The sequence below is a fragment of the Scylla paramamosain genome, chromosome 2 (assembly GCF_035594125.1).
Source record: "Scylla paramamosain isolate STU-SP2022 chromosome 2, ASM3559412v1, whole genome shotgun sequence".
Lineage (NCBI taxonomy): Eukaryota > Metazoa > Arthropoda > Malacostraca > Decapoda > Portunidae > Scylla > Scylla paramamosain.
Window position 1 is genome coordinate 12,634,291 of NC_087152.1, and position 15,710 is coordinate 12,650,000.

Consider the following 15,710-nt stretch of genomic DNA (forward strand, 5'->3'; position numbering starts at 1 on the left):
ATATCCAAGACTTGCCTTGAAAGTATTCGGGGCTTTAACCGCCAGTGATTGAAGCTAAGGACGCCACTGCTCTCTCTCTCTCTCTCTCTCTCTTTTACAATCTAGATGATACGAAAGCATGGATAAAAAAGTAGGATAGTAAAATAAAGTAGCAGTATTCGAAGTAGTAGTAGTAGTAGCAGTAGTAGTAGTAGTAGTAGTAGCACTTGGGGTATCGTCTATATTAGGGTTTGTTTACTGTGGAGGTGTGCGGGCAAGAAAGGCAATTACGGGACGAGGTTATAAGATTAGATATTGTGTTATTCGATACTGTGTTTTGGTTTGTGTGTTTATTTGTTTGTCTGTCTGTCTGTCTGTCTGTTTCTTTGTTGCTGGATGATTATTATTTGATGGCTGAAGTCTTTCTTTTACTGTTTCATTGTTTGAGAGAGAGAGAGAGAGAGAGAGAGAGAGAGAGAGAGAGAGAGAGAGAGAGAGAGAGAGAGAGAGAGAGAGAGAAAGAGAGAGAGAGAGGATAATATGAAAGTATATGTATCAGATAATGGAAAGGTTTTACGGAGGCTGGAAAAATTAAAGATGCTGTTTTCCCTTCCGATGTCTTATTTATGAGGGAAGATGTCAAAAACAGCACAGCTGTAATATATATATATATATATATATATATATATATATATATATATATATATATATATATATATATATATATATATATATATATATATTGAAACCTCTCAGATTAGCGAAGGAATTAATATTCGTTCAGCCTCTCTGCTGTTGTGGTTACTTTGATACGTGATTGCATTTCGTGCGTCCATCTTCCATTGGCGTGACTTCTCCTTAAGATTTATTAAATTAGCAGCTGTAAGTTTAGATTAATAGTATTTCAAGTCCATCCTTTTTTTCTAGGAAGAGAACGAAAAAAAAAAACACTAGTGACAGTAAAATAAATTATGGTGTACTAATGAAAATTTTTAGTTCTTGTACAGTTTTGTTTCATACTCAGTAAAATCGTGTAAGTTTAATCACACTAAGTAAAATGTCACGTTGTCATTAGCAATAAAAAATAAGCTTAAATAGCAATATTTCTTCAAAGACAATATCTGCTCACTTCTTTCCCTCAGTTGCAGATGACACGCTTCAACCTGAGTTCGAAACAACACGAGCACTGGTGAAACTTTCTGACACTGCTTCATGAGGTATCACCACCACCACCACCACCGCCACCTTGTGCTGCACAGGCTAAGGCTCCGCTGGAATCGAGGTTATTCCATCGCACTTCACTAATGATTTCAGTAACATTTTCTGCTAGACTCTACTGTAGACACAGAACTTACACGAGTGCGATGACCTCGTGAGTGATGCAGGAAATTTTGTGATGTCAGGATGGCTTTCATTGGGATTACGTGAGGTTTGGAAGTAACTTAATAACCTTTTGGGTGTTGAGGGAGATGGGAGGATGAAATGCGGGCGTAAGGTATAATTTTAACTATTTGCATCAGTTTCGTTTTCTGCTCTGATCACGACGAATGTTTTCCAGGAGTAGCACTGTTTGCTGACTGCCGGCCAAGTGTTATGTCCTGTACTACGCGTGGTTCTTTCGTGTGTCCGTAATTTCTAAAAGGACCTTCTCGTGTAATATATGTAAATTCGTCTTGTGTGTTTGTTTGTGTGCTTCTGTTGATTTCTATTTCATCTTTTGTTTGCGTGAATGTTTGTCTGTCAGAATGTTTGTGTTTGCCTTTATGTAAGTATGGAAGAATGCCTGTGCTGTGTGTGTGTGTGTGTGTGTGTGTGTGTGAATCTAACGAATGCCTACCCTGCACCCTGCAGATTAGTCAGTTATATTTTTCCTGTTTATCACTGCCATTGCCTCTCTCAATGATGCTTGTAGTATATATGGGCAGCGCCAAGATGCGTTGAATCTTAGTGGCCTCGCTTGAAACATGTAGGCGACCAGTGAAGGTTTGGAGCAGATCACCACCACCACCATAACCGTGTCATTATTATTAATTTATTTTACTTTACTGTAATCTGTATCTTCCCAATATATTGCATATTTTTTGTTACGTAAAAAGTAGCATGCATCCATAGAGTGATATCCGTTGTGTCACGCTGTCACTCTGAAGCGGCGTTATCAAATTATGAACTAAGGATATTGTGATTAAATTCATAACACGATTGATGTTAGTGAAGTAAATATCAATGCTGACGAGAATGCCAGTGTTAGGTGATTCGGTGTCATTTTATGACAGAACGACATTGATGTTAGCTTCGTTTCTATCTCATTTTTATGGAGGCTATGATGAAACAAGGGACCATGTTCTGAAACACTTCACCTCCACTACATTCAAAACGCACAAGTTTAACTTATGCGGGTTTTGAAGGATGTTTATGGTTCTAGTGACAGATTAACAAGTTTTCTACATTATTAACAGAGGAAACATTTCTAGAATTCGGCTAATCGTCACTGGCTTTTGAAAATAGTCGTGGTGAGAGAGCAAAGCGCTTCGGAATAGGGACAAAGGAAGTAGGTGCTCTTCTCTTGTTAAGAAGTAATACAGTAATGTTCTCATGAAGTCTTTTTTCGTCATATGATAAAATATCCCTAAACATTTCGTCGTATTATCTCTTACATTAGGCTGTATTGAAGGTTACTTGGATTTTCAAGGGTGTTTACATGTGTCTGGTGATGAATAAAAATTCTACATCATTAATAAAAAATAAATAAATAAAAAATAATGGCAACACGACTAATGGTACCTGTGGCCTTGAAAAATAGTCGTATTGAGAGTACGAAGCATTTAGTAATACGAATCTGAGTCTTGCTGAAGTAAAGGCAAGTAGTTGCAACAATACGATAGCTGGGGACCAGAGCGAGTGCCGGACATGCGTCTGGTGGGAGGAGACCTTGAGAGGTTCTTGTTGTAACCTGCATGTACCGAACCAACAAGCACACACACACACACATACATTTGAGTTAGGTCACGCCTGTAATACACTCTCGCCCACGAGATGAGTCGTTATATGATTATTTGTTTTACGTGCGTGAAGGAATCATTGACAGGGAGTGGGTGGACGTGTCATGACTGCTGCTGCTGCTGCTGCTGCTTACGGTAATGGTTATGACGATGATGGTGGTGATTATGATGATGATTACGGTGATGATGATAATGATAACGATCAACATAAATTACGAAAGCCAGTAGCAACAACAACAAAACCAATAATACCAATAGCACCAGGAACAACATTAATAACCACAGTAGTAGTAGTAGTAGTGGTGGTGGTGATGGTGGTGGTTCTGGTGCCGGTATGCAGTAAAAGTTGAATAATTATATTACTACTACTACTACTACTACTGCTACTACTACTACTACTACTACTACTAGTTTACTACTACTACTACAACTACTATCACCGATGTTGTTGTTGTTGTTGTTGTTGTTGTTGTTGTTGTTGTTGTTGTATCTGCGTCCTCCTCATTTTGCTTATTACTACTGCTGCCACTACCACTACTTCTCATTTGTTTATTTATTTATTTTTTTACGTAAGGAGGTCACTGGCCAAGGGAAACAAAACCGTTGGAGGAGGGGAGGCATGCAGTTAGCAAGATCAGAAGAGCAGTTAGCATGAAAATAGCGATAGAAGATAGCAAGAGATGGAAAATTGCGGCGATGAGAAAGAGGCTGAAGACAGTCAGTTAGAGGAGAGGAGTTGATAAAACTTTTGATTCCACTGTCTAAAATAGCGGTATGAGTGGAATCCCCCATACATGTGATAGCATACTCCATACATGGGCGAACAATGCCCCTGTACAGAGTTAACAGTTGGGGGGAGGGGTGAGAAAAACTGGCGGAGACGACTCAGAACACCTAAGTTCATAGAAACTGTTTTAGGTGTGAAGTTTCCAGTTTAGATTATAAGACAGACAGAGGATGTTCAGTGTAGAAGAGGGGAACAGTTGAGTGTCATTGAAGAAGAGGGTATAGTTGTCTGGAAGGTTGTGTCGAGTTGATAGATGGAGGAATTGAATTTTTGAGGCATAGAACAATACTAAGCTTGTTCTTACTACTACTGCTGCTGCTGCTACTACTACTACTACTACTACTACTACTACTACTACTACTACTACTACTACTACTACTACTACTACTACTACTACTACTACTACTACTGATGCTGGTATTACTACTACTACTACTACTACTATTACTACTACTATTGCTACTACTACTACAACAACAACAACAACAACAACAACAACAACAACAACAACAACAACTACTACTACTACTACTACTACTACTACTTTTACTACTACCGCTACTACACCACCACTACTACCTTTACTATTGCTGCTAGTACTCGTATTTAGTAGTTATCCAACCTTTCTTCTTCTTCCTCGACCTTCTCTTCCTTTTCTTCTTCCTCATCATCGTCATCATCGTCGTCGTCTTTTTGTTCTTGTTCTTGTTCTTCTTCATAATCATCATCATCATCATCTTCTTCTTCTTCTTCTTTTTCTTCTTCTTCTTCGTGATCACTACATTCTTCTTTTTCTTCTTCTTCTTTTTCTTTTTCCTTTTCTTCTTCTTCTTCTTCTCCTTCTCCTCCTTCTCCTCCTCCTCCTTCTCCTCCTCCTCCTCCTCCTCCTCCACCTCCACCACCACCACCACCACCACCACCATACCACCACCACCGCCACCACCACCATCATCCCTATCACCACCACCACCACCACCACCACCACCGCATGCCGCCGCCACCGCCACCTGTCATCACCACTACCTTCACCACACTTCATTCCAGGAACTCATACTCACTACCACAGCATCACTATTATCTAACTACACCGCCACTACCACCATCACCACCATCACCATCACCATATCACTATACTCTTACGTTCATCCCACTCATCCTTTCTCTCTCTCTCTCTCTCTCTCTCTCTCTGTGAAACCAAAACAACAACAAACAATTAACCTGCTATCAAAATCCTCGCTCTCTGTTCATCCCGTGCCACCAGAGAGAGAGAGAGAGAGAGAGAGAGAGAGAGAGAGAGAGAGAGAGAGAGAGAGAGAGAGAGAGAGACCGGAATGGAAGAAGGCCGCGGGTAGCCGGGAGGGAGCTGAGCCGAGCCAGCCACATTCCATAGAGCGGGGTCCCCCCTCCCCCTCCTCAACCTTCTACACATGCCAGGTGCGAGCAGGTTGCCAGCTATGGAATTCTGCATCTCAGACCTGACCGATTGTACCTGAAATATCTCCCCTGCCTCGTGTCTGTTTATTATCTTAACATTTATCATCGAGAGGAGTTGGCTATGGTGTTTTTCTCAAGCCATCCATATTCACCAGTTTTGGAAGCAAGCAGGGCAGACGCGCCTCCCCCGGGCCCACGTTATGGCATTAAAGCGCTATCCTGCGTCCATCTCTCCAGTGTCATCAATCGGTATGAGATAATGAGGCCACAATTTGTCGTTTTAGCAGCAGGTTCCCCCTTGCTGGAGCCCAGACTCCCTCCCAGCAGAGCGAGGGGGCAACATGTGTCTGGAGGAACACTGGCATCTCAATGGACTCCCGCATCTCTCTACGGGATGGACTTGGATGTAAGGTGAAGATTTTAGTCTCCCCTGGGCTGGTGGCGGAGTGAGTGTGTGCGTCGCGGTGTTGGCCATGTCCCACAGTGCCCGTAACTCTTGTTCAAGTTTTGCTCCGTCCGCGTGGCCCCGGCGGTAGTGCAGCATCCCGTGGCCGTGCGAGCCTGACCCCTGGATCTGTGGAGTGTGATACTTAGTGTCCCACGGAATTTAGAGCAGGAGTTACATAGAAAATTCCTGCAGTTGAGGTGATGTACCCCTGAGATGATCCTCGCCCGGCAGTGGAATTTTCGTACAAAGTTGGAAAATATTGACTGGATACACTATGATTGGAGATGGTTAGTGCTGGATTAGGGTGAGGCTGGTCGGCACACCCAATCAGGAATGGTGAAAAGGTGAGTGGCAGTTGCAGTGAGGGGATAATGTGCAGCGAGTGGCGGGAGGAAGAGAGACGGACTCGCCGGCATGTCAGCCCTACCACGTGACAAGTGTAGCGGTTGACCGGTTGACCACTTTCTCAGTCATTTTTCCCACCCAAAACACGCGATTACTTAAGAAACTGGCCTCGGATCCCCACTATCCACGTCACGCCGCCCCTGGAGTTGAGGGCTGGAGGACAAGGTTACTGCTTTCATCCATTCATAACATGAGAGATACCGGCCACGTCCTTATCAGATATAAACAGCCAACCCACAGGCAGGGAGGCGTCGACAGCTGATCATCAGAAGACCTGCCGTGACAGTACGAGGAGGAGGGCACCACCTGAGGGCTGGGGAGGGCAAGTGCCGCGTGGTCTTGTGCCCTCGGGGGCCTTCCACCTCCTCCGTTTCAGAGAGAGAGAGAGAGAGAGAGAGAGAGAGAGTTAAAACATTAATTTGAGCAACACTTTTAGGGTTAGTTTCGCAACACATCCTTATGGCGAATTCCAGAAATGTTATACTACTTTTTCTTTCCTTCCGAGACGACGCCATGCGTGTATTTGGGTCTCCCAGAGGCACGGTGGAGTATTTCCTTAGAGGCTAAGGGAAGGTTACGTGAGAGAGAGAGAGAGAGAGAGAGAGAGAGAGAGAGAGAGAGGAGAGATAGAGAGAGAGAGAGAGAGATGAATGAAGGTGTGTGTGTGGTGTGTGTGTGTGTGTGTGTGTGTGTGTGTGTGTGTGTGTGTGCGCGCCGCGCATAAAACCACATTTTTTGGACAGTTTCGAAGAAGTGAATGCCCAGTGACCTGGACTACTGCTTACTACTACTACTGGTAGTAGTAGTGGTATTACCACCGTCCACCACTACCACCACTTGATATTGGTGGTAGAGGTAGTGTTGCCGCAACTACTACTACTATTACTAATACTACTACTTACTACTACTACTACTACTACTTACTACTACTACTACTACTACCTACTACTACTACTGCTTGCTGCTGCTGCTTACACCACCACTATAGCTAACAGTGATTTCACTATTTTTTGTTATATCTTCAGTTTTTTAGAGCGAGAGAGAGAGAGAGAGAGAGAGAGAGAGAGAGAGAGAGTGAGAGAGAGAGAGAGAGAGAGGATAATACTGTGGACTTTTTATTAATCATGAGTGTTGTTGTGTGAGGGTGATCGGTTGGTCTTGGCATGAAGAGGTGAGGAGGAGGAGGGGAGCAGATGCTGGGGAGGAAGAAGAGGGAGGAGGAGGAGGAGTCAGGTGAGGGAGGAGAGTAGGAGGAGGGAGGGAGGAAGGGCAGGTGAAGGGGAGAGAGGGAGGGAGGGAGGGAGGGAGGGAGGGAGACATGCAGTGACCAAGCAACATTCCTTCCCCTTCCCAAACATGGTCGCTTACTGCCCTGTATGTGCCCGCCTCCCTCCCTCCCTCGCTTGTTCCTTTCCTCCTCCTCCTCCTCCTCCTCCTCCTCCTCCTCCTCCTCCTCCTGCTTTATTGTCTTGCATATCTCTCTCTCTCTCTCTCTCTCTCTCTCTCTCTCTCTCTCTCTCTCACTCTCTCCTCTCTCTCCTCTCTCTCTCTCTCTCTCTCTCTCTCTCTCTCTCTCTCTCTCTCTCTCAAGAAAAAATAATGTATATTATCAAAACGTTTGCCATAACGTAGAACACTGTGTTGTTATTGCTCCTGCTGCTGCTGCTGCTGCTGCTGCTGCTGCTGCTGCTGCTGCTGCTGCTGCTGCTGCTGCTGCTGCTACTGCTACTTCTACTACTACTACTACTACTACTACTACTACTACTACTACTACTACTACTACTACTACTATATTACCACCACGACAATGATAATACTAACAACAACAACAACTAACACCACAAATAATAATAATAATAATGATTAATAATAATAATAATAATAATAATAATAATAATAGTAATAATAGTAATAATAATATAATGATAAATTGTAACAACAATAACAATAAGAAGAAATACAGTTGTTGTTGTTGTTGTTGTTGTTATTGTTGTTGTTGTTGTGTGTGTGTGTGTGTGTATGGAGCCATTACATGCAGTGAGGTGGTCTTGTGTTAATTACCGTTACCTTGAGTCCTTTTACTGACAAATGACACCCGTACTGGAGTGTGTCGTGTTTGGATCTTTTACCGTCAGTTTCTTTTTCTTTTTTTTTTTTTTCGTCATAGTTTTCATCAGCGTATTTTGACATTTCTTCTTTGTCTTGTTCTTTTTGTTGTTGTTTTTGTTGTTGTTGTTGTTGTTGTTGTTGCTGTTGCTGTTGTTGTTGTTCTTCTATTTCTTTTTCTTCATAATTTTCTTTGAGAGTAGCAGCATATAACGGTTTTACATACACGCATACTATATACTTGTAAACAGTGTGCATTACTGACTATTTCAGTCACAGAATGGAAGTCAAATTTCGTCGTATTTATCGCACATCACATCAAAGTGTGTGTGTGTGTGTGTGTGTGTGTATATATATATATATATTATATATATTATATATAATATATATATATATTATATATATATATATATATATATATATATATATATATATATTATATAATATATATTATATATATATATATATATAATCGCATTATTTTGGACGGTATGCTTACTAAAAAGAAAACCGGCATCTCGTTTTCTTTCAACAATCTTTACTGGAAACTACTGGGGCGTTTCATCAAGAACATTTTCGCAATTCTAGTGGGAGTTTAACAAGGACTCTGCACTATTGGCACGAAAAGATGTTGAAAAATCAGCAAGTAATCTTTTGGGGGGTCTTCAAAATTAGTGTGGAAGCTTAGAGGTAAAGAATACAAGACTTTTTTTTTTTTTTGAAGAGTTGCTGAGAGAAATTAAATATGCCCCCAAATAACATCAAGAATCTTTATGAGTGATGAAATGACTCGTGGTGGTGATGATTGGGGACAGTTTCTGAGGTCTTCCTTTATTGTCTTCCATTTATTTGTCATGGATGGTGTTTTTATGGTGCTGTGTGTGGGTGTAATGATGGTGAGGGTGGTAATGGTGATGTATGGTGTCAGTGGTGGTGATGATGTGGAGAGGTACTGGTGGCTTTAGTGCTACAGTGGTGATAGTGATGTAGACACAGTGGTGGTGATGGTGGTGGTTGTGGTGACAAGACAGAACGTTGTGGTGATGGTGGTGGTGAGTAGACAGACAGTAGTGGTGGTGGTGATGGTGGTGGTCCAGCTAGTCGTGTATGCAAATATATTAATAGTAGAGGAGGAGGAGGAGGAGGAGGAGGAGGGAGAAAAGAAGAGGAGGAGGAGAAGGTGGCTTCGGTAGTGGTGAAAGAAGAAGAAGGAGGAGGAGGAGGAGGAGGAGGATAAAGAAGAATAGGTGACTGTGGAAGAGATGGTGGTGGTAGTGGTGGAGGTGGAGGTGAGTCTGGTCCACGCAGAATCACATGGCTCCAGTGCCCAAAATGGAAACTAGATGTGGTCTCCCTCCCTTCCTCCTCTCCTTCATTCCTCCCTCCCGTTCTTCCCTTCAGTCTTCAGCCTCTCCCCCTTTCCCCCTCGTCCTCCACTCGTCTTCTCTCCCTCTCCTCTCCCCTCTCCCCCTTGTCTCCCCAACGCCTTCGATACATTCTTGCCCTTTTTTTTCTTTTACTTTTTTTCTCTCTCTCTCTCTTTACCATTAATATCTTGATATGTCCTCTATTGATTTGAAAGGTGGTGATGATAAAGGTGATAATAATGGTAAGTGTTTGGAATACAGTGCGTGGTGGTAATTGTGTTATAGTGTACTACCAGGACCAATAGTAGTAGTGGTAGTGGTAGTGGTAGTGGTAGTAGTAGAGGTAACAATCTCAATGGTGGTGGCGTTCCATAGTTAATAATGTTACGAGTGAGTGTGTGTGTGTGTGTGTGTGTGTGTGTGTGTGTGTGTGTGTGTGTGTGTGTGTGTGTGTGTGTGTGTGTGTGTGTGTGTGTGTGTGTTCGCAAGAAGACGAGGAGAGAATGAAAGAAATGCTCTCTCTCTCTCTCTCTCTCTCTCTCTCTCTCTCTCTCTCTCTCTCTCTCTCTCTCTCTCTCTCTCTCTCTCTCTGTCAGTAGCTGTACTCGTAGTTTAAGCATCTCACTCACTCCTAACCCTCCTGCCCATCTCCCTGCCCCTGCCCGTCCCTGCCCTCCCCTGCCTGCCCCTCCCCTTGCCTTTCCTCGCACAGAAGCTACGGTGGTGGATGTAGACTATGAATTAAATGATTAAAAATAGAGGCTGGCGCATATCTGGCTGTCATTTGATACTGTTGAAACCCCCGAGCCGCCGCCCCGTCCCTCCTCCTGCTTCTTCTCCTCCTCCTCCTCCTCCTCCTCCTTCTCCTTCCAGAGTGACCCCCCTGGTGCATTCCTGAACCGAGCTGGCGACTCACGACTCCCTCTCGCATTCCTACCGACCCCCCCACTCTCTCTCTCTCTCTCTCTCTCTCTCTCTCTCTCTCTCTCTCTCTCTCTCTCTCTCTCTCTCTCTCTCTCTCTAACCATACCCTACTCACCACAGCATCCATTCCCCACTTCTTCCACCTCTCTCTCTCTCTCTCTCTCTCTCTCTCTCTCTCTCTCTCTCTCTCTCTCTCTCTCTCTCTCTCTCTCTCCCCTTCCCCATTCCTTACCTTTCCAGTCCACCCCTCCACTCTCCCCCTCTCCCCTCCTCTCCCTTTATCTCACCTCCTCTCCCCTCCTCTCCCCCACCCTCCCTCACCTGCCTACTTGTTCATAGGTAATCATTGCGAGCTGTATTTAACTTCGGGATGCTAAGAGAGGTGCCGAAGCCATTTAATAAAAAGAAAAATGTGGTTTGGGGGCGCACGGGTGGAGGTGGTGGTGATGGTGGTGGTGGTGGGGCAGCGTGGCGGGGGATCAGCCCTTGTGTCTCCCTGCAGGGGGTAACATACTTCGTTTCCGTTCACCTGACCTGGACTTAGACTTGCATGCCATTCACTTGTTGGCTTCCTTCCTTTCTACCTTCATCTGTCTTCCCCTTACACTACTTGCCCTTGTTTTTATTATTATTATTATTTATTTATTTTTTTATCCTGTTGTTTCTTGTGTTAGTGTTTTTTTTTTTATTCAGTTAAGTTTTTTCTCGTTTTCTTTCTTTATATTTTCCATTTGCCGTTGTTCTTTTGTCTGTCTTCCTCTTGCGCGATTTGCACGTTATTTGCTGTTTTTTTGTCCGTCATCTGTCCTCATTTTGAATACTGTTGTTTCTTCTATTGCTGCTTTTTATTGAGTTTAGTTTTCTCTCTCTCTCTCTCTCTCTCTCTCTCTCTCTCTCTCTCTCTCTCTCTCTCTCTCTCTCTCTCTCTCTCTCTCTCTCTCACCGTTGTTTCTTGTATTGCTGGTTTTGTTATTCCCTTTTTCATCTTGATTTTTTGGTTATTTTTCTTTATATTTTCCACTTTACTTTTTTTTCCTTGCCGTTCACCATATCTTTCCTCCATCTGTCTCTGTTTCCCTCCCAAATACAGCTGTTTCATATATTAACGCTTTTATTCAAGTTTTCTCGTTCCGTCTTCGCATATATTCCATAGTCTTTCATTTACTAGCGTTCTCCCCATCATCTGTCTTCCTCTTACACGGTTCTGCACGCTATTCACTCTTATCTCCTTCCTTCGCCCGTCCTCGTCTGAAATTCCTTTGTTCTCTTTCTGCTTCTGTTCAGTTTTTTTTTCTCTTTATATTTCTCGTTTACTTTGCCTTTTCCTTCATCCTTTTCCCTCTTGCACGATTTACACTCAATTCACGGTGTCTTTTCTTCATCTGTCTTCCTCTTAAGTACTGTTGTTTTCTTATTTTGTTTCTTCTATCTCCTCTCATTCTTTAATTTTTTTCTTCCTCGTATTTAATCCTTCTTCCTCTTTTACTTAACTAATTTTTTCCCTATAAGTTCTAGCTATCTTCCCTCCTCCTATTTCTTCATTGTTTCATTTATACTTTCTCTTCCTTCCTTCCTTTCTTCCTTCCTGTCTCCTCTTCTTCCATGATCCTCTTATTCACCTCCTCCTCCTCCTCCTCCTCCTCCTAAAATGTTTCTCTTCCTCACCACTTCACTTACTCCTATTTCTTCTACTCTCCATTCTACTCTATAGTAATGATGGTGGTGATAGTGAGGGTGATGGTGATGGTGGTGATAGTGATGGTGGTGGCAGTGGTGGTGACAGTGATGGTGGTGTTTTTTCATTCCACTCCATGGTTACGATGGTGGTGATGGTGGTAGTGATGGTGATCGTGATGGTAGTGGTGATGGTGATTCTTCAGACATGGGTAATCTCTTCACAATAAAAATAGTGTTGTTCCGTTAGAAATTCGGAGGCTTAGGTCCTCCTCCTCCTCCTCCTCCTCCTCCTCCTCCTCCTCCTCCTCCTCCTCCTCCTCCTCTCCAAAACCCCCTGTGAAGTCAGGTGCTCCAGCCAGTCCACCAGAGAGAGAGAGAGAGAGAGAGAGAGAGAGAGAGAGAGAGAGAGAGAGAGAGAGAGAGAGAGAGAGAGAGAGAGCCTGCTTTGGGGGTACCTAACTTTATCATCCTTTTCCCACATGAGGACAATAATAATTACATTCTCCTCCTCCTCCTCCTCCTCCTCCTCCTCCTCCTCCTCCTCTCCCAGGCTGAGGCAACAGTTGGTCAGGTGCTCAAGGCCAGACCCTGACACTTGCACTAACAGGAGCATCACGATGAGAGAGAGAGAGAGAGAGAGAGAGAGAGAGAGAGAGAGAGAGAGAGAGAGAGAGAGAGGGGTGGGGGGAAGGGAGGGAGAATACTATGTGCAAAGAATAACACACACACACACACACACACACACACACACACACACACACAAAGATACAACCGAATGTTTACAGAAATGCATGAACGATAAAAGGAAAGGGAATAATGAATAAATAAATAAACAAATTTGGGAAGAAACTGCACCAACACTTGTCACTCAGAGAAATAAACGTGTGTGTGTGTGTGTGTGTGTGTGTGTGTGTGTGTGTGTGTGTGTGTGTGTGCGTGCATACATGCGGTTACCTTTATAGTAAGTAGTTTTTTTATTTTTTTTATTTACCTGTAGTATAGATACGTAAAGAATTTCATCTAACCTTGTGCTGTGCTATTTTGATATTTACCTCTATCCAGGCTATTACTATCATTATTAGTATTATTTATTTATTTTCTTCTCTTTAAGTCATGGACACTTCCTTCCGAGCAAATGATTTTACTCTTCATGCCTAAAACATCTCGCCAGATCATCTCATTATCGTCTACACACTCATATTCCTGTTTTTCTACCACACTTCTGTACCAAACCTTTGTTCGTGTTCTGAAACGTTTGGGTGTGTCACCTCGACCTGTTATGAAAGATTTCGTGGAGGTCATTAGAGTTTTTCAAGTGTTTTCATGATTATATGGAAAATTTAGCAAAGATTCTGCATCAACAATAAAAAAAAAAAATCCACGAGAGACTGAAAAATCATCTATGTGGCCTTTGAAAATATAACTGATGAGAGAACAAAGCGTTTAAGAATACAAGCCCTCTCTTCTCTTAGTGATTTAGTCCCCCCATTAAAATCTCGTAAACATAACTGTTCCACTCCTACTAGTCCACAAGGCTGTCAAGTGTACTAGTAGGTACTCAGAACCACCACCACCACCACCATCGGGACCATAACACCTACAATATAGGAATAGATTTTTAGTGTGTGGTTGTGGGAATATTAATTTTTACTATGTGGTGTACAATGACATTTGAGAGAAAACTTTAATAGCGTACTCTGAGTAATGATAATGCGATGGGTCTAATGATGACGGTGATCACATATGAGAAAAAGATAATGAAGAAGAAGTAAAAAGACTAAAATTAGTAATAAAATGAGAAGAAAGAAAAGGTGAAGAACAAGAAGAGGAGATGAGAAAGAGGATGGAGGCAGGATGATTGAGAATGGGAGAGGAAATAAGGAGAACAAGAACAAGAACACGATGATGAAGAGATTAAAAGAAAACTAAGTCAAGGAGAGAGAGAGAGAGAGAGAGAGAGAGAGAGAGAGAGAGAGAGAGAGAGAGAGAGAGAGAGAGAGAGAGAGAGAAAGAGAGAGAGAGAGAGAAATGAAAATAACCATTGTAGTAGATACGCCACAAGTGCTGTGTGTGTGTGTGTGTGTGTGTGTGTGTGTGTGTGTGTGTGTTGTAAGAGAGAGAGAGAGAGAGAGAGAGAGAGAGAGAGAGAGAGAGAGAGAGAGAGAGAGAGAGAGAGAGAGCATAAATACCTAAGTTTTTTTTTTTTTCATAATCTATGGCATTCCTCTGCGTCACACGATAAACAACAGAGATAAGAAGACACACCTGTCCCCCTCTCCCACTCTCTCCCTCCTCCACTCCCTACCCTCCTTCCCACCTTCCCCGACCCTCCCTCCCTCTCCGATCCCTTCCTTTCCTCTTCCTTCCCCCTGCTCCCTGCCACACAAACCCGATCTGCGCCGTGACTCAAGCAGCTACGTATGTGTGTTAAATGTGTGTATGTGTGTGTGTGTGTGTGTGTGTGTGTGTGTGTGTGTGTGTGTGTGTGTGTATGTGTGTGTGTATGTAAAGTAAACGGTTTATTAATGTTGCAGCCGTGAGGGTGAAAATATGCATGTTAGTATATTAAAAGTTTCTTGGTGGTTACAGGGTGTGAGAGGTTACAGTGACAAGTGGAAGTGTTTTACAATGAAAAGTGGAAAAACAGTATATGAGCTTGCTATGCAGTGATTCCAGGGTAAGATTCAGCCCTGCAGGTGTGTGTGTGTGTGTGTGTGTGTGTGTGTGTGTTGGTGGAGGGGAGGGAGGGGACAGGTTAACGGGTATTTATTCGTGTTGTTGTTGTTGTTGTTATCATTACCATCATTATCACTAGTCTTGCTCATCCTTATTTGATTGTGTATTCAGAATCAGTATTAAAAGTTTCTTAATTGAATGGTTAAGTAATTGTGGGGGAAAAGGAGAACAAGAAACTAAACAATTTAATGAGGAAGGAAAAAAGAGAGAACCGGAGGGAACTGAATAAATAATAGATTCAGTCAGCAGTGAAGAAAGGAGGAGGAGAGAAAGAAAGGAGTGGAAGGGATTAATAGAAGAAAGGAGATAAACTGGAGGAGAGAGAGAGAGAGAGAGAGAGAGAGAGAGAGAGAGAGAGAGAGAGAGAGAGAGAGAGAGAGAGAGAGAGAGAGAGAGAGAGAGAGAAAGGAAAGTTAATGAGAGATAATGAGATAATGAGGGTGGAAGGAAAATATGTTGATGATGATAATGATGATGCTCTGTGTTTGTGTGTGTGTGTGTGTGTGTGTGTGTGTGTGTGTGTGTGTGTGTGTGTGTGTGTGTGTGTGTGTGTGGATGGGTGCAGTGATAAAAGCCCCTTTCTCTTAATCAACATATCAGGAAGTGTGAACCTTTCTCCTACTTCAAATTACATACCAAAAAATATCAAAGCTTTCTCTCCATCAAAGTCTACTGGGAACCTGACAACATTTCCCTTCATCAAACTCCACTGAAATACCAACACAGGAATGTTTGACACTAATCTGATCGGCTTACATCAGCTCTGTGTTGACTGGCGGGTGATGACGAGTAGGGATTGCCATAAGTTTTTTCTTTCATTTTTTTTTTTATATCTTGTAGTGCCGAGG

General features: G+C 42.9%; 1 protein-coding gene across 1 annotated transcript in view; it reads left to right on the forward strand.

The window, feature by feature from the left end:
* The first annotated feature begins 5,563 nt into the window (after positions 1-5,563).
* Positions 5,564-15,710, forward strand: part of LOC135110292 (protein expanded-like) — a 75,110-nt gene continuing 64,963 nt past the window's right edge. Inside the window, 1 exon segment of the mRNA XM_064022476.1 lies at positions 5,564-5,991. The gene's annotated coding sequence lies outside the window, so the exon portion shown is untranslated.